We start from the raw sequence: 9,847 nt of genomic DNA on the forward strand, positions 1-9,847 counted from the left end.
CTGGAGTTAGCAAGTGGGACAAGTTTGGGTAATATATTAGGCTAAAGAACCGATCAAATTATTTACCCAGAAACAAATTATTTATTATTATTAATTTTTTATTATTGTTTAATTTTTTATGGTGTATGAGGAAATATAATTTTAGAAGTTAGAGCACTAGGGAGTTTTGCTCATAGGAGGCCTGTAATGGTGGATTCGGGAGAGTAAGGAGAGCTCAACGGAAAAGAGAGAAGTAGATTACTGAAGAAACAGAAAAGCACACTTAGAAAGACAGACTCAGGAAGGCAGGGTGCAAAGAAAACCCCCTTGTCATTCTGGGATTGTTTGTCCTATGCATTCTTTTTCTGGAGACTTACATGTTCAGCAATGTAATGACCCCAAGTCTTAACCAATTTACTAGCCTTCTTGATCCTGAAAGAGTAAAGTATAAAAGTAGGAAAGGATAAGCCAGCAAATGTAAGGGGTTCTACAGAAGGCAGCTAGGAGCAAAGTGAATCTGTACACGTAGACACTTTACATGCTGTAAGGTCCTCCTTTGGAGCTTAGCCCCGCTTGCTTGAACACTGGGTGGTCTTCCTCTTATGCAGCTCCATTCATCTTTCCATCAACATATTTTTTTCCTTAAGCTTTAACCAACATATAAGCCAGGCTTTCACCAGCTCTGAGATATGTTTCCTGGCATGGTTTTGGCACTTAGGAAGATTTGAAGGTGAAATTATTAGGGCTGTTTTGGCCAAAGGCAAGAAATAATGTCTTGGGGTGATGAAAGGAAATATTTATTTAGAAAGTTATCCATTTCATAATGAGTAAGACTTCATCACTTTCCGAAATAAATGTATTTCAGTGGGGGAAATTTTTTTTCATGCATTCTCAGGCATGGGAACTGGCACACTGTTTTATATATTGCTACGTTATCATAAAGTTAATGTGAAAATGCAACTGGTTGTGAAGGAGGACTGAGTAATTTTCTAAATTCAGTCTTCATGCTATATCATGGTTGATGTCCTGACTTTCTTATATAATATATAAGATAATTAAAATATATGACAATACATTAATGCTATTCTAGTTTATACTAATAAAGTTTTTGGGAATCCTAGTATTGCATGAATAGCAGACTATAAAGTGACCCTTTATATGCCTAGACTAGTTAACTATTTCACTAGCTCTTATAGTTTCTGTCAAGCAGAGAGTGACAGGTGTTGAGGCACTCCAAACAGTGAATTATTATGACAAAAAACCACAGCAGATAAGGCCAAATTTGCTGATATAAATGGAATAAGAGTGAGATCATAAAAAAATTAAAATTTCATTTGTCATTAGGTGCATGGTAGAGATGAGCAAATCATTAATATTTCAGATTGTCTAGCAGTTCTGAGAAGTTTGGCTTCTAATTTGGGTTGTATGCATATATAGACTACTAGGTCCAGAAATATGGATAAAATAGTCAGCACTTAGAAATTATTGATAAATGTATCAGCACATACTTGTTTATTTAAAATAATATGAAATGAACACATTGGTTACAACACAGAAGTTTACCTCAGGATTAAAAAATGTTTTTTTAAGTATTTCTGTAGAATTTAAAGCCATAAGTGCCCACCTGAAATATGTTCTGGGAACTTTCAGAGCATGTATTTATACTATGTCCATGTCCCAGAACCCCAAACTATGCCATTAACTAAAGAACTAAGCCCAGGACAATTAGCTGCCTGGAGTTCTTGGCAAAAATAAACAAAATTCCACTCTAGGAGATGGTTGCAATCCAGGCCTCAGAGATTCTCACCAAAAAAAAAAAAAAAAAAAAATTGTTTCACTTTTTAGAGTTATACAACACAATGTAAGTGAAAGACAATACCTATAGCTAAAAGCAAGTTTTAAACACTAAACAGAATGATTTGAAATAATGAAACAAAACTCTAAAAAGAGTATTTTCAAAATAATACTATTGTAATGCTTAAGGAACAAATATGATTAGGCCCAAAGAAAAGAATAAACAAAGTTCAGTTGAAATTACAGAAATAAAAATTTAGTCTTTAAGAGGTGGGGGATGAATTTAACAGCAGGTGTAGCATAGATAAAGAGAATTAGAGGAAAATTGTCATGGGAAAATGATACAGAATTATGCAAAGAAATACTAGGAAGAGGATAAATGAAAGAGACCAGCAGATATGTGTGATGGGGTTAAAATATTCAACATACATATCAGTATAAGTTCTTGAAACCAGTAGGGAAAAATTTCAAAGAGCTAATTTCTGATAAATTCCCACAATCAATGAGATCTACATGTCTTCCAACTAAAGATTCTTAATAAGTCCTAAGTAAAATAAATAAAACAATCCATATCTAAACATATCACAAAGACAGTATAGAACAAATATCAAAAACATTAAAGCAAAACTTTAAAAATTACTGTAAATAAACCAAAACCCAGAAATTTTAAAATAATGAGAGCAAAATTAATGAAATAAAAAATGGAGTATCAATAAAGATCAGAAAACTGACCTTGTTGTTTGCAATGATAAAAAATAGATCTTTGACTAGCTTGAAGAATAAAAATCAAAAACAGGTGTATATAAATAGCAAGATAAATAAAAAATGTCACATAATATATATTAAGAGATAAAAAACATTTTATATGAGTAAATCACGTTGGAAAATTTTAAAAATTATATAAAGTGGACTATTTCTAAAATACTTAAATTTACAAAAACTATAAGAGAAGAAACAGAGCATCACAATGGGATCCTGATCAATGTAATTAAATGAGTAGTGAAAATTTACCAATAAATAAAAAAAAACAAAAACAAGTGGGTCACAGGCAATAGATAATCCCAATTTTATATGAAGTATACAAGTGAGAAGGCAAAACAAATAAACAACTAAACAAACTAACTGAAAAAAAAAGGAAACCTCCCCAACTCATAAAGTGAAAGGTTAAAATATCTTTGATTTCAAACCAGGAAGGGTAGCAGTTACAAAGAAATTTCTAGAGGTATCCTAGTTCCAGCAATATTTAAAAAATAATACAACATGGGCAAATTCTGAATATAATATCAAACTAAATATGGGTTAATAGTAGAAATTCTATCATTTTCCATACTCATAGGATGACCTAAGTATTTGTGACAGCAAATCAGAGCTAAGAGACAAATCCCACAGTTAATAAATACCGATTATTTAAATGTAATAATTATGGTCCCAATAGCCAAAAATCACATGGAAAATGTGCAATTAAAAAAAGTTATACATCTTTCTCTTTATTTTTAAAACATGGTGTTAACATCTAAGAGTTACTGGTCTGGTCCTTGTGTGGTCTCCAGAACTGAGCATCATTTTTAAGGTAGTAGCTGTTGCAGTGCCAAGTTTGAAGCCCATATCAAATCACGAGCAAATCCACTGACCTGTGGAAGGATATGAGGGTTCAACAAAAGTGAAGATAACTGATTCAAATAGAACCTGCCACCAAAAGGATCTGGTAGGAGAAGTGGGAAAGGGAAAGTGTAGGGATCCTCTTCTTCTTTCTGCTACTACTTAAGGGCAGACGCAGGTGACTGGAACAAGGTAGCAGTTACTTGGATCCCAGAGGGTAGAATGCTAGCCATAAGAATGGAGACGAACTGTTCCAGTTTCCATGCAGCTTGTTCCCCAGCCTCTAGTACTTCCTCATAATTAGCCTTCTCTAAGCTTTCATAATTCATGATAACCTTGTTAGTGATGAAAGAAAAGTCAAAACCTCAGGCCACAGTACCATGCAACTATAACTTCTGGTGTGTGCTCATGCCAAAAGCATCAACCCCAGCTTCTGCAGCAGACGACATCGCAGTATTCACAAAGTTGGCGCCACCAAGCGTCACACTGGTGCCTTCCGGTAGCTCTTGCTGTGCCCCTATTTGTCTCAATCACAGTGAGCCCTCTGCCTCGGATTGCAGTCATAGGTATCAGACATGGAAGGAAAACAATTGCCAAACCTTTCATCATCGGGGCCTGCGAGAGGGTTCTGGGTAGAGATGTAAATGTGATCATGGATCACCTTGAGGTCTCTAATCTCGAACTTGGGGCTGAGCCCTCCAGCTGTGTTGGCTGCTATGGTGTCCACATCCATAAGCTGGAAAACTTTCACTGAGAACATGACCTTCCCAGCATGTGGCCTGCATAAAAGTGGAATCTGCCCTGCATCACCACACAGGCTCAGTCATTCAGGAACCCAAACAGTTATCGTCAAGCATGACTTGGTGCTGTACTTTACAGAAAGTTGGGTATCTCACTGTAGTCAAAGGTCTGGGCCTGAGTTACTTTATGAGCTAGACCTCCTAATCCAGAACCACTGATCACTGCCACTTGATATTGCTGTTTGGCGTGGGACAGAAGCCATTCTGCAGTGTTCTGGTCATCTTCATATGTGAATTCTTTCTCCAGGGTCCTGGTGGCACCTTCTTGATGAGTTGGCCGTACTCTGCTCCACTGAGCTGTGGGCAGCAGGTGTGGCTGGCATGATTTCCAAGTTCATAGGAATGACCTTAGTAATTGTGTCAGTCAGTCAGAGCCAAGAGACAGAGCCAAGAGACACATCCCATATTTAATAAATGTTGATTATTTATATGTTGTAATTATTATCCCGGTAGCCAAAAATCATGTGGGAAACTTAGAAGCAATAATCCAATTAATTGGTAACTTAAAAGTTTGAAATGTTGCAACTCAGATTTTGGCATAGGCTAAATGCCAACTACTATTTAAAGTTTAAACACACAACATTGTGATGATGAAAAGGGTTAAATATTAGTATTTTGGTAGTGAGATGAATAACCCTGGAGATCTTTTGCTACAGATGTAATAATGAATACCCCAAATGTCTGATGATAACCAACATTTCCTTGACAGAGTTATCAAAAAATTCCTTAAGATAATACAAGTTTTTCTTTCATTCATTCATTCATTCATTTTTTTCTCTCCCCTTCCCCCCCCACCCCGGTTGTCTGTTCTCTGTGTCTATTTGCTGCGTCTTCTTTGTCCACTTCTGTTGTTGTCAGCAGCACAGGAAGCTGTGTTTCTTTTCATTGCATCATCTTATTGTGTCAACTCTCCGTGTGGGCGGTGCCATTCTTAGGCAGGCTGCACTTTCTTTCGCACTGTGGGGCTCTCCTTATGGGGTGCACTCCTTGCGTGTGGGGCTCCCCTATGCAGGGGACACCCCTGCATGGCAGGGCACTCCTTGTGCGCATCAGCACTGTAAGTGGGTCAGCTCCACACGAGTCAAGGAGGCCCAGGATTTGAACCGCTGACCTTCCGTGTGGTAGACGAATGCCCTAACCACTGGGCCAAGTCTGCCGCCCAAGTTTTTCTTCATTGTTAGTGTTTTAGTTTACTAAAGGCTGGCAAGGTGATATACCAGAAATGAGTTGGCTTTTATAATGTGGAAATGGCAATTCATTAACCTATAAGCTTACAGTTCTGAGGCCATGAAAGTATAAAAATGTCTGAATCAAGGCGTCATCGGGAGAGGCCTTCTCCCAGAGCTGCAGCTGTGGGCGATCCGGCACACGGCAGGGCACTAGGGCGGTGTCTGCTGGTTTCTGCTTCCACGGATTTCAATGATCTCAGCTTCTGGGTCCAGGAGCCTGCTCTCTTAGCTTCTGAGCATTTCTCATCTATTTGTGCTGCTTTCTCACTCCCACTTATAAAGGACTCCAGCAAGAGGACCAAGACTCACTCTGGGCTATACCCCACTGAAGAAATCCAATCCAATGACTCTAAACCGAATCAAATTTAATCAAAGGATTCCATACTCATAGGAATGGACTAGTTTAAGAACTTAATTTTCTGGGGTCCACAAAAGACTCAGACTACCACAGTTGAGTAACTTACATTTTTTTACTCTGAGTAATTTTGGAGTGAAATATAAAGGCAAAATGAATCAAGCTTATAGAACTAATATTGTTGATAAACCGAAAAATGTGTATATTCAGTATTTAATTTCATAGACTATCTGCTAACATATTAGAATATATAACAGACTGCCATTTTAATTCCAATTTAAAATCATGTAATTGAAATATTTTTGTCTTTTGATATATTTTCAAGGCTGTAAATGATGTGAAAACAGATAAGAGAAATTAAAAATCATCAGCTTTAAAAAGTTTATTAGATTTGTAATAAACACTAGTGAACTCTGGGATGAAAGTCTACCAGATAAGTGAGGTGATTAAAAATGAATTTGAATGTATTAAATTTATAAAAATAGTGTTAAATACTTACCTGTATTTAATTAATAATGTCTTTAAAATCATCTTAGATTAAGGTTAAATTTTTAAATTTTTTTTTTACTTCAGTAAATGGTGAATAAAACTGAAATAATATTGAAATGGTCTTTTTTTTGGCCCAAAAGTCACTCCTGAAGACAATACCCTCCCACATGAAAAAAAGAAAAAATTCTTACATAAACAAGCACATTAACAGATTCTAGAAATAAAAAAATATGGCAATCTTCTAGGAGTAAGGAAAAAAATGTACATGGCGGTATTGGAGATTTTAGGAATGGAAGAGTTGAAAGGATTTTTTTTTCCCCTTAACTTATAAATAGTGTATTTAAAAAGTCTTCAATAACTATACCTCTTAATGGTGAAATCTTAGAATGATTTCCATTAAAAGGTACAGTACAAATCATCTGCAAGCCCATTACCCGGACTTTTATTCAACTTCATATGGAGGGGCTAACCCATGAAATTATACATGGAAATGAAATGAGATTTAAGGGGAAGCAGACTTGGCCCAGTGGATAGGGCATCCGTCTACCACATGGGAGGTCCGCGGTTCAAACCCCAGGCCTCCTTGACCCGTGTGGAGCTGGCCCACATGCAGTGCTGATGCACGCAAGGAGTGTCATGCCATGCAGGGGTGTCCCCTGCATAGAGGAGCCCCACATGCAAGGAGTGGCCCCCGTAAGGAAAGCCAGCCAGTGCGAAAGAAAGTGCAGCCTGCCCAGGAATGGCGCTGCACACATGGAGAGTTGACACAACAAGATGATGCAACAAAAAGAAACACAGATTCCTGTGCCGCTGACAAGAACAGAAGCAGAGAAAGAACATGCAGCAAATAGATACAGAGAACAGACAACTGTGGGGGTGGGGGGGAAGGGGAGATAAATAAATCCTTAAAAAAAAAAGAGATATAAGGATTGAAAAAGAATAATAAAGCTGCATACATTAAAACATATGATTTTCTGCACAGAAAAAGAAAATATTTACTGAAAAATATTAGAACTAGTAAGAGAATTTTACTCATGTGGTAGTATGCAAGCTCAATATACATAAATTAATGCCATTCACAAACACTAGCAAAAATTGGGTAATATAGTTTTAAAAGATAATTTAATAGCACAGAAACTATAAGGGACATAAAAATACATATAACAAATGTGCAAGATTTTATGTAGAATAAAAAATATTGAAAGTACAAAACAAGATGTAAATAAGTAGAGAAACTATGTACATTTCTTAGAACAATTCTGTAAAGCTATTTATTCTCCCTTAATTTATCTATAGTTTCAATGCTATTCCAATTAGGAACCTAACAGGCTTCATAATGTATATTTAATAACCCAGTACTAATATAGACTTGAAATACAGGGCAAAAATTAGTTTAAAAATTTAACATTTGCATAGCACTGACTGAATGTCTGCATTTTGCTCACTACTTTAGATGTAAAAAGTCCTTTCATTCTCATAAAAACCTTAGGATATATCATCTGCATTTAGAGGAACTGATTGGTTAAGCAACTTGGCCAAAATCACAGAGCTTGTGTATGAGCCAACAGTAAGTACTCTTAACCACATTGCTTCTCTAACAGACAAACAAACAAAATACAGTGCTAAGAATACTTTAAAAAGATAAACAATGGAAAACTCATACTGTCTCAACACTCAGTATAAAGCTGTAGAAAAGAAACACTGGTCATTCCGGAACTTATGCTTCGGTGGGTCAGGCAGGTTCACTGACTGCCACAGTAAACAAAGCCTCGAAGAGTGCTCCCAAGGGTGCTAGGGATGCCCGGCTCCAGAGGCAAGGCACAATGCCTCATGAAATCAGCACCCCTTCAGCGGGCCCTATTTGGGAAGATAATATCGTCTATTTTCCCAACATAATAGAGTTATATTCATTTATAATCCCCCTACTCATGATACTCCTTTTATTTGAACATGTAATTCTCAATATACTCATTAAATATTATTTCACAGAGGCTTAAATCTTTGGATTGTTCATATGCCAGTTGAGCTCTGAATCCCAGCAGAGAAGCAGTCAACGCCTACTCTCCAGGAGAGTAGGGATAGCCCTGGACAACCAAGAAAACGATGATGATGGACAAGTCCCATCCCCCAAAACAAGGAGCATCTACAATTTCAAGCAAAACAGTTCTTCCATCCGCCCCATAATATCTAAGTGCCCTCTCAGCCTGAAGCAGTCAAAGCCGACATCATCCCAAATGCATCAAGAGTGAAGAATGAACAAACGCTAAGGGGAGAGTGTAACCACTGAACAAAGTAGCATTCTTGTTATCATAGTTACTATTTTGTGTTATGGAAGAACCTGTAACATTGTATAAAAATGGTGGTTATCAGGGGTTCAAAAGGGAGGGGGAGGGATGCATAGATAGAACACAGGACATTTTTAGGGCAGTGAAATTGTTCTGTATGACTACAATGATGGCATATATCATTACACATTTGTCAAAGCCTATAAAACTGTACAAGTACAAAGTACAAACCATAATGGAAACTGTAGCCTATGGTTATCAGCAATGCTTCCATATTGGTTCATCAATTGTAACAGATGTACTACACTAATGTAAGATGTTGATAATAGGGGAAACTGTGTGTGGGTGTGGGAGAGAGGGGGTTATATGGGAATCCCATATACCTTCAGTGTAATTTTTCTGTAAATATAAACCTGTCCTCCACACTAGAGGTTGAGCTCCTTGAGGACAGGGTTGATGCTGCTCTCCTTTATCGTCCTTGTGCCTGGTGGGGTACCTGCTATATGTGTTTAGAAGGATTGGGTGGATTGTCACATTTTTTTTAAGGGATAGTGGTTGCTCTTTCTTTTAAAAGACAGATTTCCAAAAAGTAATGAAGTTCTAATACATGCTAAAATATGTTGAACCTTGAAAACATTATGTTAAGTATCTAGAACAGGTAAATTGATAGAGACAGAAAATAGATTTGAAGTTAACAGGGGAGAGAGAATGCGGAATTATTGCTTAATAAACACACAGTTTCTTTTTGGGGTAATGAAAAATGTTTTGGAAATGGTGATTTTTGTACAACATTGTGAATGTAATTAATGCCACTGGATTGTACACTTATTATGAAAATGGTTACAATGGCATTTATATATAATATCTATATCTATATATGTTTTACCACGATAAAATTTTGAAATTACAAAAAAAGGAAAGAAACACCTTAGTGGAGAGATAGAAAAATAGAGTAGTGGAGTAGAAAAATGACTACAGTGAACATGACCTACTTATACCTAGGAACTTGGGAAGTGATAGAGTCTTCAAACAGCATGTGTTTGAAATTAAAGGAGGTATTTAGTTAAAGGTTATCATGGGAAAAATGGCTATTTGTTATAAACACTCTTCCATTATATCATTCCCTCAAAACTCACACAAATATAACACCCACATAGATTAAAAGTCTCAATGTAAAAATTAAAATTATAATATTTTTGAGGTAAATATGGATATCAATTTTGTGATATTTGGGGAAAGGGAAGTTTTCTTTAGGTAAGTCTTAAAATGCAAACACTAAAAAGAACAAAAAGATTTGTAACTTTTATTTCATTAAAA

The 9,847-nt window shown here is 36.5% G+C and overlaps 1 pseudogene; it reads right to left on the reverse strand.

Annotated features, from left to right (window-relative positions):
* Positions 1-3,530: 3,530 nt before the first annotated feature.
* On the reverse strand, positions 3,531-6,676 carry LOC101430498 (purine nucleoside phosphorylase pseudogene; annotated as a pseudogene).
* Positions 6,677-9,847: the final 3,171 nt, after the last annotated feature.

Source organism: Dasypus novemcinctus, chromosome 5 (genome assembly GCF_030445035.2).
Source record: "Dasypus novemcinctus isolate mDasNov1 chromosome 5, mDasNov1.1.hap2, whole genome shotgun sequence".
NCBI lineage: Eukaryota > Metazoa > Chordata > Mammalia > Cingulata > Dasypodidae > Dasypus > Dasypus novemcinctus.